Here is a 13,696-nt window from a genome sequence, read left to right as displayed (position 1 = left end):
CCCTGGTCATGGCACGCCAGCCTTTTCCTAATGCAAGACCTTCCTGAAACTCTTGACAGTGCTTGACGTGCGCTGTGTTAATTACAGTAATGGCAGCCATTCTCATTAAGTCATTGTTTACGTATCCCGGGGCCTTGGGGAGCCCGAGTGGCGCTCGGGTCCGCGGCATCGCGGGCCGCCTGGCCGCGGCCTCGTTAGCGCACGCAGCTGTTCCTCGCGGCCACGCACGTCGCTCGGCGTGACGAGTGGCGCCGGACGCCGACGTGCGCCAGCAACCGTCAGAAATAGAAGTGGTCCCACCGGGCAACGGAAGGGAAAAAAGGGTCGGTGAGAGAGTGCCGAGGTGCGAGTCCTGCTGCCTTGCTGGTGACCTCCTGTGAGGGCAGTCCAAGTACTTAGACCTCATCACAGGGAGGCAGGAGCCCACAGTCCATAGTTGCGATTATTCTTAATGTATAAAGTGCATTTCTGACTCAAGAAGTTTTACTTTATATTGAATATCAAAAATGTCTTTCCTAAGTTAAAAAAGGACAAGAAGGCAAATTAATGTTACACAGCCGTTATTTCCTAGCACTAAACCTGCAGAAAATAGTTCTTCTCAGGTGTCTGTTTACATTTTCACACTTTGCACTACTTTCTTACACTTTATGAAGCATTTCTTACATATTTTTGCACCTTCATTTTAAGAGCCTTATTTACAGTTTTCAGCCATAAACACACACTTTTTATCCACAATTTCTACTGTTTGACTCCCTCTGGCTCTCTCGCCTGATTGGCTGATTAGTGATCACTTCCTGTTTTGCTTGGTTACCAGTGAGGGAGTGCCTTTGTTCGTGCAACCAACCTTGCTTCCATACTTCCGCTTCCTTACAACAAAAGAGAAAAATAATTGAAAATGTTATTGAAACGCATTTTTTATAAATACGAATTACATGTCTATGGCGATAAACTGTATGTTATTGTTTTATTTATTGTTTGGATTCAAAACTTAAAATTATTGAAATTTGACAGCATTTTTTTGAAGTCTGATTTCATATTTTATAAGGAGAGATTGAAATAAAATTGAAAAAATCTTTGAGGGTACTAATCATCACCACCATGACGGAAAATAGTTAGTTTTTTTCTTTAGGAATGGCTAAACATTTTACACAGACACCGAGCAGGACGGCACTCGAAGCTAACGGCTAAAGTTTGGATGTAAAGAAGGGGTGATCGATCCAGATCTCATACAAACGATACTAGATTTACTTTCTCGTCTCAGATCTCCTTCAGACATTTTGCACTTAAAGAGTAAATGATAATAATCATCACCACCATGGTGGAAAATAAAGCTAGTTTATTTCCCTGGAGGACAGGAGGAAAATGAATGGCTAAACATGCTACACAGGACGACACAAGAGGCTAACGGCTATAGTTTGGATGTAAAGAAGGGGTGATCGATCCAGATGTTGATATCTGTTGTTGTTTCCTTTTATAAACAATACTAGATTTGTGTCCTTATATAAACGATACTAAAATTGCCTTCTCGTCCCAGACCTCCTTCAGACTTTTTGCATTTGTACTTACAGGGTAAATGATACTAGTCAACACCACCATAAATTACGTGTCCATGGCGATATATATTATTGTTTTATTTATAGTTTATATTCAAAACACCCTAATTATTGAAATTTGACAGCCTTTTTTAATGTCTAAATTAATATTTTATAAGGAGCGATTGAAATAAAATAAAACATCTTTGTCGTGTGCCCTCCCCCCCCCCCCCCCCCCCCCCCCCCCCCTAGTGGTTGTAGCCCCTCATAGAGCGATGCTTTCAAAAACGATTTTAGATCAATGAACAAGAATCTTGATTTCCGTCCGTCACCTCCAATTGAAGTTTACTCAAAGACCTTATTTCTGCCCCGACTTGTGAACTCCAAATCCCAACTAGTCCCAAAAAATAGCAAATCCATTTGCGGAAAAAGGATTTCTTATCGAGGCCGAAGCTTCTTACGAGGAAACGTTTCTTTCAGCCGTGAATGCTTTCATTTGCTATCGCCCCGCACATCCCGCCCGTTCTTTCTTCCCAACCTTTGAACGTTCGCTTCCTGGGAATGAAAGAGCGCAGATTAAAATATCGTTAAGGTAATTGAAAGGACACCAGGACCCGTGGCCCATTGGGGGGCCGCAGATGGACGGCAATCAGACGCGAAACCTGCGGCGTAATAATATTTAACAATCAAACTCTCGCAAACAACAGCAGCCGAGTGGAGTAATCTGCAAAAGTGTGCGGCGTCATTTGCATAATTGACACCCCCCAAACCCCCGAGCCCCCCCCCCCCCCCTTCCTCACCTCCTGCAAATGAGTGATGAAGACAATAAAAGATGTTGCTAAAATTGGGGACAATAACAGCAAAATTTCATCAAGGCCTGCGCCTCTGATTAATCTGCTCTTGCAAATCAGCGCCGGGGGGCGGTCCCCGCCGAGGTAGGGGGGGGCGAGTCAGGTGATTAACCACGGCAGGGATGAACGTTAGCGAGGCCCGAGCTAGCATACTAAACCCGGCGTGTCACTGAATGAGCGCGGCCGGGCTTCATTATTAATATTATTATTATTTGCTATCTGCCGCTTGTAATTAGTCAGCGTGACGGCGCCAAATTACGTGTTAGCGTAAGACAATGCGCGCCCTCATTCATATTCAGCCTTTCTAATTAACGGTTTCTCTTCATGCACGTCGCCTGATCCCCGCGATAGCGTTCATGGCCGCCTTTTGATGCCACAACAACGCCATAATGAGGCGGGCGTGGAGGACTCCTGTGTCTCCTTCTCGTCTCAGACCTCCTTCACACTTTGTGTACTTAAAGGGTAAAGGGTACTAATCATCACCATCATGGCGGGAAATAAAGTTAGTTTCTATCCCTAGAGGACACGAGGAAAAGGAATGGCTAAACATGCTACACAGGACGACACAAGAAGCTAACGGCTAAAGTTTGGATGTAAAGAAGGGGTGATCGATCCAAATGTGGATATCTAGTGTTGTATCCTTATATAAACAATACTAAATTTGTATCCTTATACAAATGATATTAGATTTGCTTTCTCGTCTCAGACCTCCTTCAGACTTTGTGTACTTAAAGGGTAAAGGATACTAATCATCACCATCATGGCGGGAAATAAAGTTAGTTTCTATCCCTAGAGGACACGAGGAAAAGGAATGGCTAAACATGCTACACAGGACGACACAAGAAGCTAACGGCTAAAGTTTGGATGTAAAGAAGGGGTGATCGATCCAAATCTGGATATCTAGTGTTGTATCCTTATATAAACAATACTAAATTTGTATCTTTATACAAACCATACTAGATTTGCTTTCTCGTCTCAGACCTCCTTCAGACTTTTCGCACTTAAACGGTAAAGGGTACTAATCATCACCACTATGGCGGGAAACAAAGTTAGTTTCTATCCCTAGAGGACACGAGGAAAAGGAATGGCTAAACATGCTACACAGGACGACACAAAAAGCTAACGGCTAAAGTTTGGATGTAAAGAAGGGGTGATCGATCCAAATGTGTCTGTCCAGTGTTGTATTCTTATATAAACGATACTACATTTGTGACCTTCTACAAACAATATTAGATTTGTGTCCTTATATAAACCATACTAGATTTGCTTTCTCGTCTCAGACCTCCTTCAGACTTTTTGTACTTAAAGGCTACCAATCATCACCATCATGGCGGGAAATAAAGTTAGTTTCTATCCCTAGAGGACACGAGGAAAAGGAATGGCTAAACATGCTACACAGGACGACACAAGAAGCTAACGGCTAAAGTTTGGATGTAAAAAAGGGGTGATCGATCCAAATGTGGATATCTAGTGTTGTATCCTTGTATAAACAATACTAAATTTGTATCCTTATACAAACGATACTAGATTTGCTTTCTCGTCTCAGACCTCCTTCAGACTTTGTGTACTTAAAGGGTAAAGGATACTAATCATCACCACCATGGCGGGAAATAAAGTTAGTTTCTTTCCCTGGAGGACAGGAGGAAAAGGAATGGCTAAACATGTTACACAGACACCGAGCAGGATAACACGAGAAGCTAATGGCTAAAATTTGGATGTAAAGAAGGGGTGATTGATCCAAATGTGGATATTTAGATTTGTATCCTTATATCAACAATACTATATTTGTATCCTTATACAAACGTATAAACGATACTAGATTTGTGACCTTCTACAAACAATAATAGATTTGTGTCCTTATATAAGCCATACTAGATTTGCTTTCTCGTCTCAGACCTCCTTCAGACTTTTTGTACTTAAAGGGTAAAGGGTACTAATCATCAGCACTATGGCGAGAAACAAAGTTAGTTTCTATCTGTAGAGGACACGCGGAAAAAGAATGCCTAAACATGCCACACAGGACGACACAAGAAGCTAACGGATAAAGTTTGGATGTAAAGAAGGGGTGATCAATCTAGCGTGGATATCTAGTGTTGTATACTTATATAAACGATACTAGATTTGTGTCCTTATATAAACAATATTACATTTGCTTTCTCGTCTCAGACCTCCGTCAGACTTTTTGTACTTAAAGGCTACTAATCATCACCACCATGGCGGGAAACAAAGTTAGTTTCTTTCCCTGGAGGACACGAGGAAAAGGAATGGCTAAACATATTACACAGACCCCCAGCAGGACGACACAAGAAGTTAATGGCTAAAGTTTGGATGTAAAGAAGGGGTGATCGATCCAGATGTCGATATCTAGTGTTGTATCCTTATAGAAACAATACTATATTTGCTTTCTTATCTCAGACATCCTTCAGACTTTGTGTACTTAAAGGGTAAAGGGTACTAATCATCACCGCCATGGCGGCAAACAAAGTTAGTTTCTGTCCCTGGAGGACACGAGGAAAAGGAATGGCTAAACATGCTACACAGGACAACACAAGAAGCTAACGGCTCAAGTTTGGATGTAAAGAAGGGGTGATCGATCCAAATCTGGATATCTAGTGTTGTATCCTTATATAAACAATACTAAATTTGTATCTTTATACAAACCATACTAGATTTGCTTTCTCGTCTCAGACCTCCTTCAGACTTTTCGTACTTAAAGGCTACTAATCATCACCACCATGGCGGGAAACAAAGTTAGTTTCTATCCCTAGAGGACACGAGGAAAAGGAATGGCTAAACATGCTACACAGGACGACACAAAAAGCTAACGGCTAAAGTTTGGATGTAAAGAAGGGGTGATCGATCCAAATGTGGCTGTCCAGTGTTGTATTCTTATATAAACGATACTACATTTGTGACCTTCTACAAACAATATTAGATTTGTGTCCTTATATAAACCATACTAGATTTGCTTTCTCGTCTCAGACCTCCTTCAGACTTTTTGTACTTAAAGGCTACTAATCATCACCACCATGGCGGGAAACAAACTTAGTTTCTTTCCCTGGAGGACACGAGGAAAAGTAATGGCTAAACATGCTACACGGGACGACACAAGAAACTAAAGGCTAAAGTTTGGATGTAAAGAAGGGCTGATCGATCCAAATGTGGATATCTAGTGTTGTCTCTGTATATAAACAATACTAGATTTACTTGTATTTGTTCTTTTACTTGTTGTTTACAAAGTCAGAGAGAACCTCTCTGGATCCAGGAAGGCTTTGAGGACACACCCAAATGGTTTAAATTGCAGCCTAGAATATAACAATGTGTACCTAGCATTCAAAATTACTAATTTAATACATTATCTGATTTCTCTAGCAAATTCTACAAGATGTAAAATAATGTTGTCCTGGGTTTCAAATAGTTAGTCTTGATAATAAGATCCCGAGTCAGACTTGGTCTCCCTCTACTGACTGTGCTGCAGCCCCCTCTGGTGGCTCACAGGCGTACTGCGGACTGCTAAATAGTGAGCCTGTGAGGAGGAACAGAACAACGTTTTGCAACACAGGGGTCAGGGGTCAAGAATTTATTTTTAGCAGACTTGTTAAGTTTTATTCAAATTTAAGAGTCGTTTTTTTAAAGCTCATGATTATTTTTCCTACATTTGTGGTCTACGTAACATGTAATGGTGGTTCTTGGGTCAAAATATACACATCATCTTCTGGATGCACCGTTTTGAGGACGGGTCTTAATTACGTGCCTCCACTTCGACAACATTTCCTCCCCGCCATTTTTGTTGTTGTGTTTAGCGCCTCCATAACGAGTCTACTCACGATAGACAATAAACACTTTGGTCTTTTTTACATGTGAATAATATAAATGCAGTCTACTATACAGCATTATTCACATGTGAATAATATAAATACAGTCTATTATACAGCATTATTCACATGTGAATAACATAAATACAGTCTATTATACAGCATTAGCCAATTGTGAATAACATAAATGCAGTCTATTATACAGCATTATTCAAATGTGAATAATATAAATACAGTCTATTATACAGCATTAGTCACTTGTGAATAACAATAATACAGTCTATTTTACTGCATTATTCATATGTGAATAACATAAATACAGTCTATTATACAGCATAATTCATATGTGAATAACATAAATACAGTCTATTATACAGCATTATTCACTTGTGAATAACATAAATACAGTCTATTATACAGCATTATTCACATGTGAATAATATAAATACAGTCTATTATACAACATTAGTCACATGTGAATAATATAGATACAGTCTATTATACAGCATTATTCACATGTGAATAGTATAAATACAGACTATTATACAGCATTATTCACATGTGAATAACAATAATAGAGTCTATTGTACAACATTATTCACATGTCAATAATATAAATACAGTCTATTATACAACATTAGTCACATGTTAATAATATAAATACAGTCTATTTTACAGCATTATTCACATGTGAATAACATAAATACAGTCTATTATACAGCATTATTAAATTGTGAATAACATAAATACAGTCTCTTATACAGCATTATTCACATGTGAAAAATATAAATAGTCTATTATAAAAACATTAGTCACATGTGAATAATACGAATATAGTCTATTATACAGCATTATTCACATGTGAATTACAATAATACAGTCTATTATACAGCATTATTTACTTGTGAATAACATAAAAACAGTCTCTTATACAGCATTATTCACATGTGAAAAATATAGTCTATTATACAGCATTATTCACTTGTGAATAACATAAATACAGTCTCTTATACAGCATTATTTCTATTATATAACATTAGTCACATGTGAATAATATAAATACAGTCCAGTATACAGCATTATTCACATGTGAATAACAATAATACAGTCTATTATACACCATTTTTCACATGTGAATAACATAAATACAGTCTATTATACAGCATTATTCATATGTGAATAACAATAATAGTCTATTATACACCATTATTCATATTTATATTGAGGTGGCGTCTTGTCCAAGGTGTACCCCGCCTTTCGCCCGATTGTAGCTGAGATAGGCGCCAGCACCCCCCGCCACCCCAAAAGGGAATAAGCGGTAGAAAATGGATGAATAACAATAATACGGTCCATTATACAGCATTATTCACATGTGAATAACATAAACACAGTCTATTATACAGCAATATTCACATGTGAATAACATAAATATATTCTACATATATTTTACGTTAAAGTACAGTCAATTAACATATGTATTATACAGTCTGATGGCTGTCGGTACGAAAGACCTCCTGTGTCGTTCCGTGTTGCATTCTGGGAGTCTGAGTCTTGCCAGGTACCAAGTGTAGTGGATGGTAAATATACACGTACATGCACACATACATACAGTACATATGCATGTACTGTATGTATGTGTATATATGTATATTTTTGGGTACCATTCCAATTTTTAGGACTTGACCAGTTGGTGGAAGGACACCACAACCTAAGCGGCATGTGGCCCCGCCCCCACAGACATATGGCCATGTGTGCCCGCCCCTTGTTGCCAGCACACATGTTCTAACAGCTTGGTGGAGCGTCCTTCATCTGCCTGTTTACATCCCAACTACATCCCCTGCAAAAGGAGATGATTAAGTAGCAACACTGGTGCTGATATCACCTGGGGTCAACATGGGTATCATGTTGGAAGTGAGAAGGTGTATCAGACACTCTTAGCAGCAAAGCTTGGACATAAAAGAAAGATGTTGCCCAGGTGCCAGAACATTCCCACAGAGCGTGGGATTACGTCATCAGATCCTCCTGGATTAGTCGTCTGTGCCGCCCTAATCCTGTCATCCTTTATGTTAATGAGGGCCATTGTGCCAATATCACTGACAATTAGGTTAATGTCGGGGTCAAACGTCCTCTCGGCGGCCATGTTGGAGCAGGCTTCCCAAATACGGGGAGAAACATTCTAACAATACTTGAAAACAAACCTAAAAAATGTGAAATGTAAGGAGAAAAAGTTGCAAAGTCGACTTTAATAACACAAAGCTGCCATGCAGGATGTTTGCTTCTTTAAAACTGTCATTACTCGAAAAAATAATAATGAATTCAAATCATAGTTGTTATGAATTATTGATCTTTTTAAGCCTCTAATGACTTCACAACAAATATTACACTTCCAAAGGTTTTGGGGAGAAAATAAGGCATATTTTGTGTTGGCCGTACAAAAAAAAAAACACAAGTTCTCTGAGACAAAAAGGACATAAAACAAACAAAAAAGACAAGGAAAAATAACAAAATCGACAGATCTGAAGTTGATCTGGAGACTTAAGTGCTTAGAATAAAAAAATATTAAAAAAACATGACTTTTTTTAACACTTTTATGAGTTCTTTCGATCTTCAGTAATAATAATTTAAATAGTTTTTCACTGTCATTTCTCCCAAAAAATATATATATGTATGTGTATATCTAACTCTCTCTCTCTCTCTCTCTTTATATATGTATATATATATATATATATATATATATATATATATATATATATATATATATATATATATATATATATATATATATATATATATATATATATATATATATATATATATACTAGTACCGGTATACCGTACAACCATAGTGTGTGTGTGTGTATATATATATATATATATATATATATATATATATATATACATACATTATATACATACATACTTATGTGTATATATACATACATATTTATATGTGTGTAGCGGCTACTTTGTCGTTCCAAAAAGGCTTTGAATAAACAAAAATTAAGTTATCAGAGTAGCCTTGAGGTTTTATGACGCACTAAATTCTTAATAAGCGATCGCGGAGATACTTCCAGATTCAAAATGTTGATCATTTATTTTCATAAACAAAAAATATTCACCGTGGTTGACTTTCTACATAATACAAATAAACTTATTTAGTGGTAAACAAACAATATCACTCCTCACTCCTTCAAATATGGCAGACAGACAAAGGCAGCGCCCAGTTGTCCTGTCCTCCTAATTATAAGAGAAGGAAGTTGCCCACCAGGAGGAGCGTCAGCAGCTGAAAACAATCAATCATAATTCATCTAAAACATCCAATAAATAATCAACATCTTCATTGGCATTATTGAATTAGATTGTCAAAACAATAAATAAATAAATAATATAAATAGGCTCCAACAATGTGTGTGTGTGTGTGTATAATATTTATTTATATGTATGTATATATATATATATATATATATATATATATATATATATATATATACAATATATACATATATGTATATACATAAACAGTATGTGTATGTTTATCTGTGTAGATATATACACACTGGTGTGTATATATATACATATATATACATATATATATATATATATATATATATATATATATATATATACATACACACAAATAAATATACCCGCATACATACAGTATATACATATACATTTACATGTATATATATACGTACATGGATATATATATATGCATGTATACTGTATATGTATATATGTGTAGGTATTTATGTATGTGTATACACATATGCATGTTTATATACATTTTTATATTTATAGGTTTGTGTGTGTGTATGTATATATATATATATATATATATATATTAGGGCTGGGCAACGATTAAAAATTTTAATCGAAGTTAATCGCACTATTTCTCCGATTAATCGCGATTAACTGCATTGTATACACAAAGCCCAATAATGAATTCAAAAGTAGTGTGTAGTGCACCTTTATTGGAATATTCTCCCACATGAACAAAAGCGCCAAAACATTTGTTGTGCAAACAAAATTTAAATCAGTCCTTGTTAAACAGTAGCAGTTAAATAGCATATTTTATGAATATCAACTCCAAAAATGTCAATACAAACATTTAAGCTTATTGCCACTGCCAGGGTATTTAAGTTATCCTGTTTGTTATGGAAAATAAATATAATCTACATACAAATCTCTGAGCCACAATCATAACATCTGAACAGGCAATTTCTGAGGTAACAGCAGAAACATTTTTTTTTATCAGGGATCTTATGTTTAAAAAACCTATATTATAGGTAGTGGACTGTTTTAGGGAATTTTGGATCAAATTATCTGTAGTAGCAATATTAATAATGTTGTGTTTATTCTGCGTAGTGCACTTAAAATAATTATGACCATATCTAGGAATTGATATGATGGGAATTTTCCCATTGTTTGCTTGGTGCTTTGATAAACTGAAGGCATCATATACATGGTACTATATTGTGATGTTATGAGCCAGGGAATAAAAGAACTACCCTACCCAGCATGCAACAGGAGTGAGGAGCATGTATAGGTTGTGTCGCCATGACGACATCTTGTATGTTGTGATATGCACGCTCTGAAAGTAAAGGTTAAGAAGTCAGCCAACACTCCTGGTCTGCATTATTCATAAATAGACAGACAACACATATACTCCGCTGCTTCACAGGCCGCTGGATGTAGCCGGCAAAGTATTCCCATGCTAGCTAGCCGCTCTAGCAAGCACGCCTCATTCAGTCCAAAACGGCCCGATCTATCCACATCCAGAATTGTCTGGCGGTCGTAAGTGATCCCGGAGTGACCACGCTGTAAGCCAGCCAGGACATTTGCAGAATTGTCCGCTATTTTTGCCAAATGTTCCATCTTTACCAAGAGCCCCTCCACGCCATCTTGTTAAGAAAAGGCGTTAACAAAATAAAAGCATGTAAACAACATACGCAAATGTGCGATAAAATAATTGTCGGCGTTAATAGATTGATGAGTTAACTCGTAATTAACGCATTCATTTGCCCACCACTAATATATATATATATATATATATATATATATATATATATATATAGATAGATAGATAGATAGTACTTTATTGATTCCTTCAGGAAAATTAAAATTCCAGCAGCAGTGTACAGAGTTGAGATCAATTTAAAGAAAAAAGTAAAAAGTAAATAATGGGGGTTTAAAAGGAAACAAAATAGAGAAATATTACAAAAAGAATAAAAACAATGGGAATAACAATATAACAGTAAAATAAGAATATAACAAGACAAAGTAGTAGTATATATATATATATATATATATATATATATATATATTTTTTTTTTTTTTTTTCCCCCACACCGCCGAAAGGGAATAAGCGGTAGAAAATGGATGGATGGATATACATATATATATATATATATATATATATATATATATATATATATATATATATTTTTTTTTTTTCCCCCACACCGCCGAAAGGGAATAAGCGGTAGAAAATGGATGGATGGATATACATATATACATATATATATATATATATATATATATATATATATATATATATATATATATATATATATATATATATATATATATATATACAGGAAGTAGCCACATCACATACAGTATGATGGGACATAATGGGGGGGGGGGGGCTATGATAAGTGTCAAAGTGTTGCGGTCTCACACACACACACACACACACACATACACACATGCAGAGAGAGAGAACAGACTGGAGGAGGCCATCTGCTGCAGGGATGAAGTGAGATGAGGTGTTTGGGGGACATAATCCATGCTATCTGCCATTGATGTTGACCACATGTTGACCACATGTTGACCACATGTTGACCATCACATAATGATGATTGTTGACCTGCATGACATCATCTGTCACCTCAGCCCCTAACACGCTAACTAGTCCATTTCATTATTCATAAAAATGCACATTTTGACATCTTTTTGCTAGTATGCTAACCATTAGCGTGTTGGCATCATCATGTTCAGTGGTCCCCAAACTACGGCCCGCAGGCCCGCCTCACCAACGTTCGAGATCTGGCCCGTGGGAAGTCCCAAGTAATTTTTTTTTATTTTTTTTTTAAATCCGTCCTTACTAATCCATTTTCTACCGCTTGTTGTTTGTTACTCTCAGAGTCTTCTAGCCGCTCAGGCAAATCATATTGTCTAAAAATGCTTTTTCAAATCGATGATGTGATATCACATATATGTTGGCCCTGCGATGAGGTGGCGACTTGTCCAGGGTGTACCCCGCCTTCCGCCCGATTGTAGCTGAGATAGGCGCCAACGCCCCCTGTGACCCCGAACGGGAATAAGCGGCAGAAAATGGATGGATGGATATATATATATATATATATATATATTAGGGGTGTGGGGAAAAATCGATTCGAATACGAATCGCGATTCTGACGTTGTGCGATTCAGAATCGATTCTCTTTTTTTTAATCGAATTAATTTTTTTTTTAATCAATCCAACAAACCACTACACAACAATACCATAACAATGCAATCCAATTCCAAAACCAAACCTGAGCCAGCAACACTCAGAACTGCAATAAACAGAACAATTGAGAGGAGACACAAACACCACACAGAACAAAACAAAAGTAGTGAAACAAAAATTAATATTATCAACAACAGTATCAATATTAGTTATAATTTCAGCATAGCAGTGATTAAAAATCCCTCATTGACATTATCATTAGACATTTATAAAAATAAAAATAAAAGAACAAAAGTGTACACTTGCATGGCATCTCATAAGCTGGACAACACACTGTGTCCAATGTTTTCACAAAGATAAAATAAGTCTGATTTTTGGTTCCTTTAATAGTTAAAACAAATGTACATTATTGCAATCAGTTGATAAAACATTGTCCTTTACAATTATAAAAGCTTTTTACAAAAATCTACTACTCTGCTAGCATGTCACAGACTGGGGTAGATCCTGCTGAAATCTATGTATTGAATGAATACACAATACTTTTGAATCGGAAAAATATCGTTTTTGAATCGAGAATTGCTTTGAATTTATAATTGTATCGCGACCCTAAGAATCGATATTGATTCGAATCGTGGGACAGCAGCTGCATGTCCATCTCAACAAGGACAAAACACACAACCTCTGGATTCATGGAACTTCTCTGCACACAAATATATTAATTGGAATATTCAAAAAAATTTACATAAATATATTAAACATCTTTTTTTTTTTGCTCAAAAAAGTTTCTTTATGACTTATTATTCATATACTTTTCAATGTTTTTTGTAGTCAGACAATAAATATTGTTTGTCTAAAATTATAATGTGTTAATGTTTACATCTAGCCCCTAACATAAATGCAATAATCATAAGACAAAAAACTGTGTAGCACAAACTTTTGGGACAAGTTTAGGGAGATTTTGACAAAGTGTGTGTGGTGGTGGGGGGCTGGATGACATCACTCATCAGAACATGTGTTTAAAGTCCTACTGAGACCCACTAC

The sequence above is a fragment of the Nerophis ophidion genome, linkage group LG26 (assembly GCF_033978795.1).
Source record: "Nerophis ophidion isolate RoL-2023_Sa linkage group LG26, RoL_Noph_v1.0, whole genome shotgun sequence".
Taxonomy (NCBI): domain Eukaryota; kingdom Metazoa; phylum Chordata; class Actinopteri; order Syngnathiformes; family Syngnathidae; genus Nerophis; species Nerophis ophidion.
This window is presented reverse-complemented; position numbering follows the sequence as displayed.